This window comes from Globicephala melas, chromosome 11, assembly GCF_963455315.2.
Source record: "Globicephala melas chromosome 11, mGloMel1.2, whole genome shotgun sequence".
NCBI classification, from domain to species: domain Eukaryota; kingdom Metazoa; phylum Chordata; class Mammalia; order Artiodactyla; family Delphinidae; genus Globicephala; species Globicephala melas.
The window spans coordinates 71,771,673-71,788,773 of record NC_083324.2 but is presented as its reverse complement, the minus strand read 5'-3'; the positions used below and the strand labels follow the sequence as shown (position 1 = coordinate 71,788,773).

Below are 17,101 nucleotides of genomic sequence, written 5' to 3'. Positions count from 1 at the left end.
GAGTACCGCGTACCACAATGAAGAGTAGCTCCTGCTCACCGCAACTAGAGAAAGCCCGCGTGCAGCAATGAAGACCCAACACAGCCATAAATAAATAAATAAATTTTATTTTAAAAAAAGCCATCAGATCCTCAGATTCTTCCCCTACCCCATACAGCCAGGCAAAAGCTAGAGGCTACTCGCTGGTGAGGGGAAAGCAGAGGGTCCCTGACAAGGAAACCCCAGGACACTGAAGGAAGGAGTATCTCATTGAAAATGTTCACATAGTGGATGCTGAGACCTGGGTCCTCTTACCCGCTGGAATCTCAGAACACTGGCCATTGTCCTCCAGGCTGGAACCTAGAGGGTGCATCTCTGAGGAATCTGACCAATCTGAAAGGAAGAAAAGACCAAAGATACTAATACTGGGGGCTTGAAAATGAAATATTCCAGCCAGATCACCGTCGCATGAGGCTCACAGACAAGGCACACACACTTGTGCACGCACGCACACACACACAGCTTCCCACCAGCTTTTCAGATCCCCACATTTAAAAATAAGCAAACAACCAAGGCTTATGAGACATCTGAGGCTTCTAACACAAAAGGCAGAGCAAAACAAAACAAAACAAAAATTGACTTGGGGGACTTCCCTGGTGGTGCTGTGGTTAAGAATCCGCCTGCCAATGCAGGGGACACGGGTTCAATCCCTGGTCTCGGAAGATCCCACATGCCACAAAGCAACTAAGCCCATGCACCACAACTACTGAGCCTGCGCTCTAGAGCCCATGCTCTGCAACAAGAGAAGCCACCGCAATGAGAAGCCCGCACACCATAATGGAAGAGTAGCCCCCGCTCGCCACACTAGAGAAAGTCTGCGTGCAGCAAAGAAGATCCAATGCCACCAAAAATAAACAAATAAATAAAATTGATTCTTTTAAAAAAAAAAGTGACTTGGAGGAAGCCATGATCACATACCAAGAAGAAAGCTTAAAAATGACAACATATTATTATATCCTGAGCATGATAAGGAAAAATATTGCAAAAATGCAACAAAAGGGCTTCCCTGGTGGCGCAGTGGTTGAGAGTCCGCCTGCCGATGCAGGGGACATGGGTTCGTGCCCCGGTCTGGGAAGATCCCACATGCCGCGGAGCAGCTGGCTCCGTGAGCCATGGCCGCTGAGCCTGCGCGTCCGGAGCCTGTGCTCCGCAAAGGGAGAGGCCACAACAGTGAGAGGCCCGCGTACCTCAAAAAAAAAAAAAAAAAAAAAATGCAACAAAAGTCTAATAGTATTTTCTAAAAAGGGAACAAGAGAGAGAGCTTAAAAATCAAACATGTCAGCAGAAATAAAAACAACTCAGTAGAAGTTTGGAAGATAACGCTGAGGAAATGATCATAAAGCAGGGGGAAGATAACAAAAGGATGGAAATTTTTGAACGACTGTACAATAAAACTGGAAGACCAGTTCAGGCAATAGTAACCAAGTAGCAGGAGAACATCCAAATAGTTGGAGAAACAGAGAAACTAAGGGAAAGACACCATCAATGACATAATCTAAAAAAGAACTGAAGAACTTCTGAGATCCCAGTGCAATGGATAATTTTTTAAAATTTATTTATTTTTGGCTGCATTGGGTCTTCATTGCTGCGCGGGGCCTTTCTCTAGTTGCAGTGAGCAGGGGCTACTCTTCGTTGTGGTGCGCAGGCTTCTCATACCGGTGGCTTCTCTTGTTGCAGAGCATGGGCTCTAGGCACACGGGCTCAGTAGTTGTGGCTCGCAGGCTCAGCAGTTGTGGCGCACGGGCTTAGTTGCTCTGGGGCATGTGGGATCTTCCCGGACCAGGGCTCGAACCCGTGTCCCCTGCATTGGCAGGCAGATTCTTAACCACAGCGACATCAGGGAAGTCCCTGGATAATCATTTTTAAAAGTATTGTTTTTTCAATTTCTAATTGTTCATTACGAATATAGGAATACAATTGATTTTTTAATATCTACCTTGCATCTTACAACCTTACTAAAACCATTTATTAGTTCTAGTAACTTCTTTGTATATTCCATCAGATTTTCTACATGGATAATCATGGTGTCAGCAAATAATGACAATTTTACTTCTTTCTTTTCCGTCTGAATGCTTTGTATTTTTTTTTCTTGCCTTGTTGCACTGTTAGAACCTCTGGTACAATGTTGAATAGAAACAGTAAGAATAAACGTCCTTGTCTTGTTCCTGATCTTAGAGGGAGAACATTCAATCTTTCACCATCACCGTTTTTTTGTAGAGGTTCTTTATCAGGTTGTGGAAGTTCCTTTCTACTCCTGATTTGTGGAAATTCTTTTATCAGGAATGGATATTGAATCTTGTCAAATGCTTCTTCTACATCTATTAAGATGAACATTTTTTTCTTTTTTAATTAGGTAGTATGATGAATTATGTTGATTGATCTTTTTTTTTTTAATGTTACCAACCTTCATTCCTAGGATAAATCCCACTTGGGCATGATGTGTCATCATAGAGACAGAGATAAAGATAGAGTTAGATTTGATTTACAAAAATTTTGTTGGGAATTTCTGCATCAACGCCCATGAGGGATATTGATCTATAGTTTTTCATTCTTGTAATATCTTTATCTGGTTTTGGTATCAGAGTAATGTTGGTCTCATACAATGAGTTGAGATTTCCCTCCTTTATAATTTTCTAGAAAATTTGTATAGAATTGATATTTTTTTCTTCCTTAAATGTTAAGCAAAGTTCATTAGTAAAGCTATCCAGGCCTGGAGTTTTCTTTGTGGGAAGGCTTTTAACTACAAATCCAATTTTTAAAAAATTGATATAGGTCTATTCAGGTTATCTATTTCTTTTCGAGTAAATTCCTACAGTTTGTGTCTTTCAAGGAATTTGTTTATTTCATCTAAGTTATGGGAATTATTAGAGTAAAATTATTTATAATAGTTTCTTATTATCTTTTAAGTATCTGTATAATCTATAGGGAAGTCACCACATTCATTCTTTTTTAAAAAATAAATTTATTTATTTATGGCTGCGTTGGGTCTTTGTTGCTGCATGTGGGCTTTCTCTAATTGTGTTGAGCGGGGGTGGGGGGCTACTCTTCACTGCAATGTGCGGGCTTCTTATTGCAGTGGCTTCTCTTGTTGTGGAGCATGGGTTCTAGGCGCACAGGCTTCAGTAGTTGTGGCACGTGGTCTCAGTAGTTGTGGCTCGCGGGCTCTAGAGCGCGCAGACTCAGTAGTTGTGGCACACAGGCTTAGTTGCTCTGCGGCACGTGGGATCTTCCTGGATCAGGGCTCAAACCCATGTCCCCTGCATTGGCAGGCGGGTTCTTAACCACTTCGCCACCCAGGAAGTCCCACCACTTTCATTCTTGATACTGGTAATTTGTGTCTTCTTTTTTTCCTGATCAATCTGGCTAGATGTTTATTAATTTTATTGATCTTAAAAGACAGTTTTTGGTTTCATTGATCTTCTCTAATATTTTTCTGTTTCTACTTCATTAATTTTTCTCTGATCTTTATTATTTCCTTTCTTCTGCTTACTTTGTGTTTAATTTGCTCCAGTTAAAAGTTTTTAGATTTGGGAATTCCCTGGCTGTCCAGTGGTTAGGACTCAGTGCTTTCACTACCGTGGCCCGGGTTCCATCCCTGGAGGTTCAATCCCTGGTCTGGGAACTAAGATCCCACAAGCTGTGAGTCACAGCCAAAAATAAAAATAAAAGTTTTAAAATTCATTAAAAAATTTTAAACTGTAAAACAAAAATAACACAGGAACAATTTTTCATCTATTTTGTGCTCTGGAATAAACTTTCCATTTCAAAAGCTCTCAGTAGGTATGAAAACGCATCCAATCATTCATTCAGCAAATATTGAGCACCTGTAAGTGTTGGACACTATTCTAGGCACTGGAGGTAGAATAGCAAATAAAACAAAGTTAACGCCCTCACTGAGCTGACTTCTAGTTGAAGGACATAAGGCGATAAATAAGTAGGCAGATACATGTATAAGACGGCAGGTAGTAATAAATGCTATACAGAAAAATAAAGCAAGGTAAGAGGGGATAGAAACTGAGCAGGCTGGGTGGGACTATTTCTATTTCAAACGGGCTCAGCAAAGGGCTGGCTCTGAACAGAGACCTTGAGGAAATATGGGAGAAGGCCATAAAATGTCTGAGAGAGCAGCAAGCACAAAGTACCTAAAGTTGGAACATGCTTGTTTATCTGAGGAAAAGTGAGAATGTCTAAATGGCAGGTGAGAGAGGAAGCTAGGGGTCAGAACATGTAAAGTCTAATAGGTGCTGTAGAAACTTCGAAGGGCAGGCACCTTCATTCCAGGCACCTTTTCTGAGTGCGGCAGGGAGAATTCTGAGATGGCCTCCCAGGATTCCTCACCCGCTGTGTACACTCCCAAGACTGTGAATATGACAGCTTTCACTCCTGTGATTAGGTTATATTATATGGCACAGTTGATTCTAGAAATGAGAGACTGTCCCAATGGGTCAGACCTAGTCACGTGAACCTTTTTTTATTTTATTTTTTATTGGAGTACAGTTGTTTTAAAATGTTGTGTTAGTTTCTGCTGTACAGCAAAGTGAATCAGTTATACATATACATATATCCACACTTTTTTATTCTTTTCCCATCTAGGTCATTACAGAGTATTGAGTAGAGTTCCCTGTGCTGTACAGTAGGTTCTTATTAGTTATCTATTTTATATATAGTAGTGTGCATATGTCAATCCAATTCTCCCAATTTATCCCTCCTCCCCTTTTCCCCCTTGGTAACCATACGTATATTTCTACATCTGTGGTTCTATTTCTGTTTTGCAAATAGGATCATTTGTAGCATTTTTTTTAGATCCCACATATAAGCGATATCATATGATATTTGTCTTTCTCTGTCTGACTTACTTCACTCAGTGTGAACATGAACCTTTTAAAAGTAGAGTTTTCTCAACAATGAAAAACATACAGCCAATTCAAAAATGGGCAAAGACCTAAAGAGACATTTCTCCAAAGATACACAAATGACCTATAAGCATATGAAAAGATGCTTAACACCACTATTCATTAGGGAAATGTAAATCAAAACTACAGTGAGATACCACTATACAGCCATTAGGATGGCTATTCAAAGAAAAAAAAAAAACAGAAAATAAAAAGTGTTTGTGAGGGATGTAGAGAAATTGGAACACTTGTGCACTGTTGGTGGGAATGTAAAATGCTACAGCCACTGTGGAACACTGTATGGAGGTCTTCAAAAAATTAAAAAGAGAATTATTATATGATCCAGCAATTCTACTTCTGGGCATACACCCAAAAGAATTGAAAGCAGGATCTCAAAGAGATATTTGTACACCCATGGTTACAGCAGCATTATTCACAAGAGCTAAAACATGGAAGTAACCAAAGTGTCCATCAATAGATGAGTAAATAAGCAAAATGTGGTCTATACATACAACGCAATATCACTCAGCATATCAAAATTCTTTAATATGCTACAACATGGGTGCATCTTGAGGACATTATGCTAAGTGAAATAAGCATCAAAAAAGACAAGTACTATATGATTCCGCTTACATGAAGTACTTAGTGTAGTCAAAATCACAGAGACGAAAAGTAGAATGGTAGCGGCCAAGGGGCCAGGGTGACGGGAGGATGGGGAGTTATTGTTTAATGGGGATACAGTTTCAGTTTTACAAGATAAAAGAATTCTGGAACCGTATGGTGATGATGTTTGCACAACATTATGACTGTATTTAATACAGCTGAATTGTACACTTAAAAATGGTTAAGATGGTAAATTTTATGTTACGTGTCTTTTACCACAATAAAAAAAAATTGGAGGGCTTCCCTGGTGGCGCAGTGGTTGAGAGTCTGCCTGCTGATGCAGGGGACACGGGTTCGTGCCCTGGTCCGGGAAGATCCCACATGCCGCGGAGCGGCTGGGCCCGTGAGCCATGGCCGCTGAGCCTGTGCGTCCGGAGCCTGTGCTGCACAACGGGAGAGGCCACAGCAGTGAGAGGCCCGCATACCGCAAAAAAAAAAAAAAAAAAAGGAGAAAAAAACAGCAGAGTTTTCTTTGGCTGGTCAAAGAAGAACTCAGAGATTTAAAGCATGATGCGTTGATGTTCCACTGCTGGCTTCAGTATGGAGGGGACTGTGTGGCAAGGTATACAGGCAGCCTTTAGGAGCTGCAAGCAGCCAGCCCTGGCTGACAGCCAGCAAGGAAATGGAATCTCAATCCTACAGTCACAAAGAACCAAATTCTGCCAACAATAAGAATGAGCTTGGAAGTGGATTTTCCCCCCCAGAGCCTCCAGATAAAATCTCAGTCCGGCCAACACCTTGATTTCGAACTTGTGATACCCTAATCAGAGAACCCAGCCATCCATGCCAGACTTCTGACTTACAGAACTGTGAGCTAATAAATGGATGTTGCTTTGAGGTGCTAAATTGGTGGTCATTTATTATACCACAGCAGACACCTAATACACTCAGTATGATGGGAAGCCATAGGTACACGTAGCCTTTTTTATGAGTCTTACTTTGTCGCCCCAATTAGATAATAAGCTCCCTGAAGGCAGAAACCCAACAGTCTCTGTGTGTCTCTGTGTCCTTCCACAAGACTGACCAGTTGCCACATGAACACCCAGGAACTATTCCACAAATGGGTAAAACATTTTGATCAAAGGCAAGCTACTTGGGAAAGCTGCCTAGGCTCTTGTACTAACCACTTTGGAGGACTGCTGATATATGTGTAAGCTCTTTAAGAAAAAGTTGCACATTGTATACGTATGTTTTGCCCTCTTCTGGGGGGAATGACATCTTCAAATGCAACATGCTGAAATAGAACTCACCTACCGTCCAAACACAGCTCCACCAGACCTTCCCTTCCACTGCCAGTAACACCACCATCGCCCAGGTACCCAAGCTCTGAACCTTAAACTCACGCTCAATTCCTGCCTCTCCCATCCACCCCATAGTTGGAGTCCTAGAAATTCATTTTCCAAAATGCCTCTCCGTAAGTCCCAGCCATCATGTTCCCACCACTGTCAGCCTAACTGAGGCTTCTTCTGCTCTCACCAGCATGAGGGCAAGGGCTCCCAAAGAGCTTCACCATTCCCTCTTCCCTGCCTCAAATCCTCCTTGGTCCACCACCTGGCTAACCCCCTAAGATAACACTTGGCAATTTAAGCTCTTTCTCTAAGACGTCCATAGGCTCCTCACTGGTCACTTAGGTGAGCTGGTTGCCCCACACCAGGCTATGAGCATCTTGAGGGCAAGGGCCATGTGTTGAGCTTCTTTGTAGCATCATTGATATCCCATGCCTGTATGAAGCTATTGATGATAATGGTCATGACCATGGGAATTTGGAGGCTTCCTTTTCTTCTAGGTCAGAGAAGACCAGCCTGGGCTGTCATTCTCCCACGCTCTAAAGACTTAATCAGAAGCAGGAGAAAGCTGTGAAGCGTGTCTATTCTTCTCTATAAACCTACTACCCCCAACCCCTCCCCGCCCCTTGGAATCCTGGCCAGCATGCACCTCCCACCCCAGTTACTCCTTTATCTATATCAGCTGTCAGATCTTTTGTTCACAATAAAGGGGTTCCCTTCTCGAGGGTATATGCAATTTAACATGGAGATAGTCTTAAATGAAGCAAATGTTAATGGTAGGGGTTCAAGTATCAGCTGGTGGGTGGATTGAGATGTTTGGACCGGGACATAGAGTTTTACTCCAGCATCCAAAAACACACCCCCACCCGTGCAGCAGGACTGATGTCAATAAAAGAATAGCATTGAACACGCATATCCTCCCCCCACAGCTGGGAACAGAACAAGAATCCAGGAAATGGGCAGGATCCAGAGCAGGCTGCTGTTAAGAATCCCCAGTGAGGAGATGCAGAGAAAATTTGTGAGATGTCGAATGCCCAAAATAAAAAAATAGTTCCTCCCATCCACCCCACCTGAGACCCTTTTCCTACACCCCCAAAGGTCAGGCTGGGTTGGAGGGTTGGTCACTTAGTCAAGAAGTGCAGGGAAGGCTGCTATGACTTTGGTCATTTCCATGCCCCCAACCTTATTACCAACTCCAAAGAGAATGGACCCCCTTTCTCAAGTCCAACCCACCCCAGGAGTGAATGATGGAGAAGGCATCTTCTAGATCCATCACACTCTCCCTATTCCATCTGTCCCATTCCCCTGATTGAAGCCCAGAGAAGGGGACCCCTTTGCAATCCTTGCTTCCCTGTGATTATAGCCCACAGCTCAGGGCCTAGAGAGGGGCAGGCTCTATGTGTGTGCGCAGGCGCGGGGCGGGGTGGGCGGAGGGGAGACCCGGGAAGATGAGAGGCGCAACGCAAGAGGAGGAAGGGAGGAAGATGTGCACAGCTTTGGGGGGTGCTGGCCCTCTGGCATCCTGGAGGAGTCTTCCTCCTTAATTGCTTGAGTTCTACAGCTGTCATGGCTAACGAGAAATTAAAAAGCACCCTGACCCCTGACCCCGCCCCTGCCCCCGTCCTCACAAGTGCTTTCTCAGCACGTTGCCCTGGGAGAAGCACCCAGCGGAGGATGCTACGGAGACCTGACCCGGGGATGGAGGCGGGAGGCAGGAGGCCACAGCAGGGAGGGGAGGTGGGAGTGGGTCCCCAGCTTCTCCACTCAGGCTCTGGTTTCCTGGACGGCCCTGATTATATCTCCTGCTTCATAATCTCCACAGCTCTTCTGGGACTTGTCAGACCTCAGGCCCAGATTTGGGGTTTGGGAAATAGGGTCCCTGGAACTGCAGTTTGAAGATCTAGACTCAGCTGGCCCGGGCACAGTGAGCAATTCTATAAAATGGAGGGAAATGAAGAAAAGATGGGTCAGAAACCACAGCAAGAAGGATCTCAGCTAGCACAGGGAAGAACTTCCCAGCTGTCTCTCACACCGCACCCAGAGAAACAGTCTCCTCTCTAAAGAGAAGAAGCCTCTGCTTAGCATCGCCCATGGGAGTCTGCATGATCTGGTGGGTGCCTGCCTCCTCTCCCCACCCCCATCCAGAACTAAAGGCCGGACACTAACTTATTTGCTCTCAGAATGGAATTCCAACACCTACAGATTTGAGACCATCAACGTAGCTCCTGCCACCTACCCTTCCCCCTCCTCCCCCCAAGGACCACTGAATTTTCACAAGCCAAACGCTATGTTCTAATGTCTTCCCTTCCCATTTTTCACCTGCACTGCCCCCCACAGTTCTGCACAGTACAGTTAAATAGTGGCATCGTGTACCCAGATTACCCGTCGTGTACCCAGTGGATCCTAGTTCTTTCACTTTAAATAGTAACACTGCAATCTGCAACGAACGTCTCCACATCTCACTTAATCAAGTGAATAGATTTCTGAATACATTTTTTTTGAATCAATGGGGTGACATTTTGCACTATTTTATTTTATTTTTTGACAAAGAGTTCTTTTTTCTTCTTTAAAAAAAATTTTTTTTATTTGGGTATAGTTGTCTTACAATGTTGTGTTAGTTTCTACTGTACAGCAAAGTGGAGTTCCCTGTGCTATACAGCAGGTTCTTACTAGTTATCGATTTTATACATGTTAGTGTATATATGTCAATCCCAATCTCCCAATTCATCCCACCCCCCCATACACTGATTCCCGAATACATCTGCTATTGTTCTTTCAAACTTGTGTAGATACTGTGGAGATTAATGACAGGCGATGTCATTTCAAATTGTTCCTAACTTCATCATAGATTGTTGCCGTCACAGATTTTCTCAAATGATGGATACCTTTCATACAGCAACTGTCCTTTGGAGTTCTGGGGTGTTTTGAAGGGTTTTTTTGGTGTTAAAATCGGGTTTTCCAGCTCAAGATGGTTGGGGATCTGCACACGAAGTCAACCAATGATCGCTGCACATGTGCGATCCCCAATCACATTAGTATTCCATTCTGGCAAACGTTACATAAGTCCGTTTTTACGTAAGTCAGAATCCGTTCAAATCAGGAGATAAATGAAGCAGGTATCTGCTTGGCAGCAATGTAAACACGGGAAAGGACGGAAACCTGCCTAGTGAGGGTGTCACAGCTCACCTTGCCCGTGAACAAGGGTTACTTCAGAGCGAAGGAGCAGAGAGCGTGACACACGTGTTTACACCCTGTCAGCCAGGGCTCTCTCTTGCCAAGGCTGCTGGAAAAGCTTGACTCAGGCTGAGTTTACATAAGTCAGCCTTACGTAAGTGTATACCTATAAAGACGCTGGAAGGTACAAGGAGAAATGTAAATAGCCGGGACTATGGGTGTGAGTTTAGTTTGGGGGACCTGATATGACGAGACCACTTTAAAAATAATGCAAGCATGCTCAAGATGAAGCTTGGGCAGAATGCCTACTATGCGTCCAGCCCTGTGGAGGGGTTGTCAGGTAATTAAGAGATGTTATGAGACGGTCCCTGCCTTAATGAAGCCTATAATCAAGTTATGGAAAGCGCTAGAATCCACTAAAGCAGGCTTCCATCTCCCTCCCACTTGGCTGGCCCCGGGGCTCTGGCCACTGTCTGCTCACTCTTAATACCCCTTCCCCTCCCCCACATTACTCCCTAGCCAAGCTCTCCCCTCATCCTGTCCCCCAGCTTGTCCCCACAGAGGAGGAAACCTCTCCATGTACGGGACATTCCTTGGCATGTCACTGATATTCACAGCTATGACAATGTCAAAAGGCACGCCCCCCCCCCCACGCCCGCCTCCCTCAGCTGCCTTTCTTGCCTCCCCAGTATCGTTGGGGGGACTCCAGTGTTCCTGCCTTCTCTCTGTCCCCAGCCTCCTCCCTAAACGCAGCTCAGGGGGACTCAGGATGGGGATGAGGGAGGGAGGGGCAGATAGGCCTCCACCATCTGCATGTTCTCAGCAATCAAATCGTCCTCCCCCGACGCCTGTCCGGGGCTGGAGTCGGGGGGTGGGCGAGTGCTGAGTCAGGATATTCCTCACATTCCCTCCCTTCTCCTGTGGCCCGCATGCCGCAAACCCTGCCTCCGAGTGACCAGCCTCAGCTGAGTGTCTGCTCCTGGGCACTGACCCCAGCCTCAGACCAGCCCTCGTCCCTCACACCCCGAGGGGGAGGCCACAGGAGGGAGATCATGCTGCCTACTCTCCTCTGGCCCCCTGCTGGGAAGAGGTTGGGGACCACGCTTCTGCCTCCTGCTGCTCCCATTTCCCTCCCTCACCCCTGGCTCCATCTCCCCCACCTGGCCCTACTCACAAAATCTGCTGCCACTGATCGGGAAAGGACAGCGAAGGTGGTGGAGAATGAGAAGCGGGATCCTCCACAAGGCACACAGCCAGTGGGGCACCACACGGGGCATGGTCCCCTCTTGAGTGCAATGTCTGGAGAGCCTCTGGTGTGCAGAAGCAAACCTGAGGGAAGCCCTGGGAAAGGCTTCCAACTCCAGGGAGCCCCCAGTCTGAAGGGAGGCCCTGCTTGTCCTCAGGGAGCCCAGAGTCTGATGAGGGAGACTCCCCACAAGGAGTGGGCAAGGGAGGAAGGAGGCTGTGCTCTCTAGCTAACTTATACTAACATATAAAGACTCAGAAGTTCAAGGGCAAAGCTATGTGAGTGAGCCTGGAAGGTGCAAGGAGCACAGGAACCATCAGCAGGTAAAACTGGTCTAGACAGGAAAGGAAGGCTTCCTGGAGGAAGAGACTTTATGGGACAGAGAACATTTCTGGAGGCTCAGAAATGAGCAAGGAGGACAAGGTGAGTGGGAGGGCCCAGGACAGAGAAAAGGCCTCCCTAGGGCAGCAGAGCCTGGGAATGGGCACTGGACAGGGATCAGGATCCCAGGCTCCTTTCAGGTGGCAGCGGCCAAGGCCCTGCCCCTCTCAGGCCACAGATGCCTCCTCAGCACAATGTGGAGCTCGGCCACAGGACTCCGAGGGCACCTCCAACAGGATGCGTGTCAGGCCCTCCTGCTCAGCTCAGTGCTCTGCTGTGAAACAAAGGACCTGCATTTTCATTTTCACTGGACCCACAGATTATATTCCCAGTCTTGCCCCCCAGCCCAGAAGGTCTATTTTCTTCCCTGTGTCTTCTCCTCTGGAGAAGCCCTGGTGGGGAGGAGAGCAGGAGGGCGGTCTGAGGGGCTTGGCTTCCTGGCTCCTAAAGGCTACGTGCAGGGAGGAGGTGGGCCCTGCTGAGGCTCCTGGCACATGCAGGCCCCAGGCCTGACCCTTGGCAGCCGGCAGCAGCCCATTCAGCCCACAAATGGCCTCATCCCTCGGAGGGCCCAGCAGGATCATTTCACAACATGTGTGCTCGATGGAGCCTGTTCTTGGAAAGCTGGGGACGGGACAGCTCAGTCCTGGGTGTGGGAAAGGCCTAGGCCCCTAGGGTCTGCGCTTGAACAATAAACAACCGAGGGCCCACTTGTATAGGAGGGGGAGTGGGGACAGGGTTTAGCCAGTGCTCTGTGGCTGGGGGGAGACAAGGGTCCCTCCAAGAGCTTACCACACGGCCTTCCCCGCTCAAGGGGAATACTCCAATCAGAGGAGGGGCACGGGAGGAGGCTGGGATTCGAGGGTGTGAGGCAGAGGCATGCAGGGTGGCAGGGGAGGATGTCATAGCCCAGCAGGCTGAGAGGGCTCAGGGCAGGGCCCGTCACAGTGCCCGGTTCCCATGGACACGCCATATGGGTTTGGGAGGTGAGGATTCAGAATTACAGTCAGAGGCAGTATGTGCCCCGTCCTTGCACAGCTGGCATCTGGCCACCTGAGCTGGGACAGAGAAGCAAGAGAAAAGCCCAGACCATAGGAGGGTTCAATTTGCAGGGTACAGACGATGTCCTGAGTCCACTAAGAAGTAGGGCACGGGGGCTTCCCTGGTGGCGCAGTGGTTAAGAATCCGCCTGCCAATGCACGGGACACGGGTTCGAGCCATGGTCCGGGAAGATCCCACACACCGCAGAGCAACTAAGCCCGTGCGCCACAACTACTGAGCCTGCGCTCTAGAGCCCACGAGCCACAACTACTGAAGCCCGCACGCCTAGAGCCCGTGCTCTGCAACAAGAGAAGCGACCGCAATGAGAAGCTCGTGCACCACAACAAAGAGTAGCCCCTGCCCGCCACAACCAGAGAAAGCCCGCGCGCAGCAACAAAGACCCAACACAGCCATAAATAAATAAATAAATTTATCTTAAAAAGAAAAGAAAGAAAAAAGAAATAGGGCACAGAAGCTGAGCAGGACGGGGTGGGGGGCAGGGGCAGGCATTTTCAGAGAAGGCTTCCTGGAGAGGGGACTTGAAACAAACCTCTTTATGACAAAGGAGAAAGAGTGAGGCTTTGCACGGAACAGGGCTGAGGGTGTCCTGATGGAGAGAACAGCCTCTACAAAGGCCTAGAAGTGCCTGGGAAATGAAGATTACCCCACCTCACCCCCTTTGGGTGAAAGAGGGGGAGGAGCTGTGCTGATCCATGGGAAAAATCCCCAGATGACGGGTCAGGGCCAATCCGCCTTTGATGTGCCAGTTCAAATAACTGAGGCCTGGATGCTTCTAATAGGCAGGGGCCAGGCCAGCCGTGTGGGGGGGCTGCTGGAGGAGGGGACTTAGCACTGTGACTGTCATAGCTCAATGAACGTCTTAATGAATGCACTGATTGAATGATTGATTGATTGATAGGGCGGTGCTTTTCTGAGAGACTGGCAAATGCGGCCTCTGGGCTCAGCCCCCGTCTGATGCCTCCATGGGGTTTATAAATACACCGCAGATTTCACCCATGGACTAGTGCCCCCTCCAGGCTGCCTCCTCGGCTCTCCTGGCTCCTCTGCCTCTACTCAAAGACCTTAGCCTCTAAAACAATACAAAATTATCAAAAAGGATTTTCATGTGCAGATAAAATTCAAGCACGTATAATAGCAACTGCAATAATAATTAACATTTAGTGATCATTTACTGCATGCCAGGCTCTGTGCCAGTTGCTTTATATGTTTAATCTCATAAACCTCAGAACAGCCCTTCTAAGTAAACACTACTAGACGCACAAAAATTGTGTGTTCAAGAGAAATGTTTTTAACTTCGTTTTGGTTCTCTGGCACACATTTTAACATCTCTGAAATCAGGATGCGCCTTGCAGTCAATAACAAGAAGTCACTGTGTCAGAGTTTAATTAGCAGTATTCTTTCTTCTTAATAGTACGTCATTTGTTTGTTTTGCTTTTGATGAAATATAGTTGACTACGTCCATGGCCTACATAACTGACCACCTGCACCTTTTAATCAATAGTGGATGAGAGACAGTTCTTGTTTCTCTGTTTCCAGGTCTGTTCCTGGGGGTGGAGGTTGTGTCTCAACCCATCAGCCTGGGGGCTTGCCTGAGAACAGGCTGTCTTCTCTCCCCAGAGCTCCCAGCAGCCCCCAGCCCAGCACCCCCAGCTAGGGAGGCCCACTAGACACGAGGGGATGAGGGGGCACGGAGTACCCTGGACCTTCCAAACAAACCCTTTTTAGGGAGCACAGAAAGAAGAGTGCTGGGAAGCTGATCTCAGCAGATCCCCAGAGGAATGGAGGTCAAAGGGAAGGAACAGGATTGCCCCACACTTCTCCAGGAAGCTCTAGGCCATTGGAAACAGCGTAGGCCAGCACTAGGCCAGCCAGACCAGGAGCCACTTGCAAACGCTGGGCCTGGCCTCCTCCAGCACTTGCTACGCTTACCTGCCAAAGTGTGTTCCCCTTGGCCTGCCCCTCTGCCCTCAGGCCGGGCCCAGGAGACAGGCAAGAGCAAGTGAGGGAGGAACCAGCCTCATCGGAGAGCCGAGGAAACTGAGACCCGAGGGCCCCCGACCTGGCTCTGCCCCAGCAGAGGTGCTGAGCTGGGTGCCCATGCCCACCCTCCAGGCTCCCCTCAGTGGGGGATCTCCGGGAGTCAAGGGGCGAGGGGAAGGGAGAAGTGTCTCTTGCCAGGGACTCTCCCACTTGGTCAGAACATTGCCACCACCTCCTCCTCCTTCCCTCTTTTCCCAGGACTCCTCCCCTCAGCGGCCCGTTCCTCTCCGTCCTCCACTTCCCGGAAGCGCCATCCTGGGATGCTGGTGGCCCCCAGAGGCCCACTGACCACTCAGTCAGGTGCCCAAGCCCCGCCTGGTTGGTGGGGGAGGGGGAAAGGGTTAGAGAAACCATTACTTGTTCCCTCCCCTCCAGACCTGGGGGCGGAGGCGTCTGAATCTGCAGCAGGGCTGGAGGATTAGGTCTTTAATGAGGACCAGGGACTTACGGGGTTAGGGAGGGGGCTTTCATCCTGGCCTGGGTCAGGGAGGGAGCCCAGTGTCCCGTGCTGGGCTTCCCAAGGCCCCTCTTTCAGCACCGCCTCCCTACTCCCCTGTCTTTGGAGGCTCACGGTTGGGTCCTGCTGGGGTGCATGTGGGAGGCCAAATAATGGCTGCCCCTCCTGTCCATGGCCCACCAGGACTCTGCAGTCAGAGCCTACCAGAGCCACACACGCTCAGAATCCCCGCTCACAGCTGTGGGCCTTCAGGACAGAGCCCATGCCTCCTGCCTGTCTCCTACCACGCACCCCTGCAGGTGGATGTCAGAGGCTCCTTCCCTTCTCTCTGCGTCTCCTGGCCGTGGGCCATGGACCCAGTAAATGACCTCTGGAAAAGGGGTGGGGGTGGGAGGTGCATAGACACCGAGACCCACTGTGACTACTGCCTGGGGTGACACTGAGCTGAGCCCCACGTGCAAGTGGAGGTGGTAAAAAGGGAGCAGGTGGGGGGTTAGGCCGGGGACTGAGCAGTCGGGTCCCAAGACTAAAGCTTGGGGAACTGGGGCTGGGATCCCTCGGACTGAGTGCATAGTGACCCCATTTCTCAGGGAGAAAATGGCCCCCGGGGATGGAGAGGGCAAGGCCTACTTACCGGGGCTGGACCCCAGGGAGAGAATCTCAAGGCCCTTAGGGATGCGAGGAGCCTCGGAGCTCAGTACACACCCCTGCTTTCTTTTTTTTTTTACAATTTGAAAATTTTTTATTTATTTTTTTATTTTTATTTTTTTTACATCTTTATTGGAGTATAATTGCTTTACAATGGTGTGTTAGTTTCTGCTTTATAACAAAGTGAATCAGTTATACATATGTTCCCATATCTCTTCCCTCTTGCGTCTCCCTGCCTCCCACCCTCCCTATCCCACCCCTCTAGGTGGTCACAAAGCACCGAGCTGATCTCCCTGTGCTATGCGTCTGCTTCCCACTAGCTATCTATTTTACGTTTGGAAGTGTATATATGTCCATGACACTGAGCCGGGAGCCTCAGACCCAGAAAGGGCAAAGGGCTAGTCCAAGGTCCCACAGGGAGTTAGGAGTGAGTCTGGAATCAACCCAGTGCTCCCACCAACCAGCCTAGTGCAACCAACCCACACTAGTGCTGAGACCTAGAAAGGTATTAACTCACCTAATTCCTCTTATGAAGAAACTGAGACTCAGAGAAGCCAAGTAACTTGCTGAAAGTCACACGAGGAGTCTGGCTCTAAGGCTCGTAAATGTCTGGTTCACAGTGATCTCTCCAGATCGCTTCTTGGGCATGAGGCCTGAATCCTGAAGCTGAAGCAGAGTGTCTCTAGGGATGCAGGGGTGCAGGAACTGGGGGCTGACCCAGGAGGTGGGGGCTCTCTACTTGGCTGGGGCACAGAGCTCGTCCCTACCCTTCTAGGACCATCCCAGTCCCCGCCTGGAGGACCCAGGGCAGGCAGGGAGACCAGGTGCCCCCATGCCCAGCCTGCTCACTGTGTCTTTAGTGCCAGCTCAGCCCTGCCCTCCCAGCACACCGTGAGGAGAGCTGCCCCTCAGTGGTCAGCTGAGCCTGGGCTCTGCTGGGCCCCCACCCTTCCACCCCATTCCAGACCACCCCACAGTGATGCCAGGAGACACTGGGTAGCAAGAAGAAGGGGGCCTCTGCAAACACGAACACTAACCCAGGCATGGCGCCAAGTGTTATACGGGACATATCTTTTCACCAGCATATTTCCAGCCCCTTAGCACGGTGCCTGGCTTTTGAAAACACTCCGTAACTGCTGCATGAATGACTGACAAACACAAAGATCAGTGAGGCGTGGACTTGCCCTCCAAGAGGTGACAAGCTGATGGAGGA

The 17,101-nt window shown here is 48.6% G+C and overlaps 1 long non-coding RNA gene across 1 annotated transcript in view; it reads right to left on the bottom strand.

The window, feature by feature from the left end:
• Positions 1–273: 273 nt before the first annotated feature.
• Positions 274–17,101, bottom strand: part of LOC115860653 (uncharacterized) — a 66,083-nt gene continuing 49,255 nt past the window's right edge. The window contains exon 4 of the long non-coding RNA XR_004042503.3: positions 274–372. This is a non-coding gene — a long non-coding RNA (uncharacterized lncRNA). The remainder of the gene's footprint in view (positions 373–17,101) is intronic.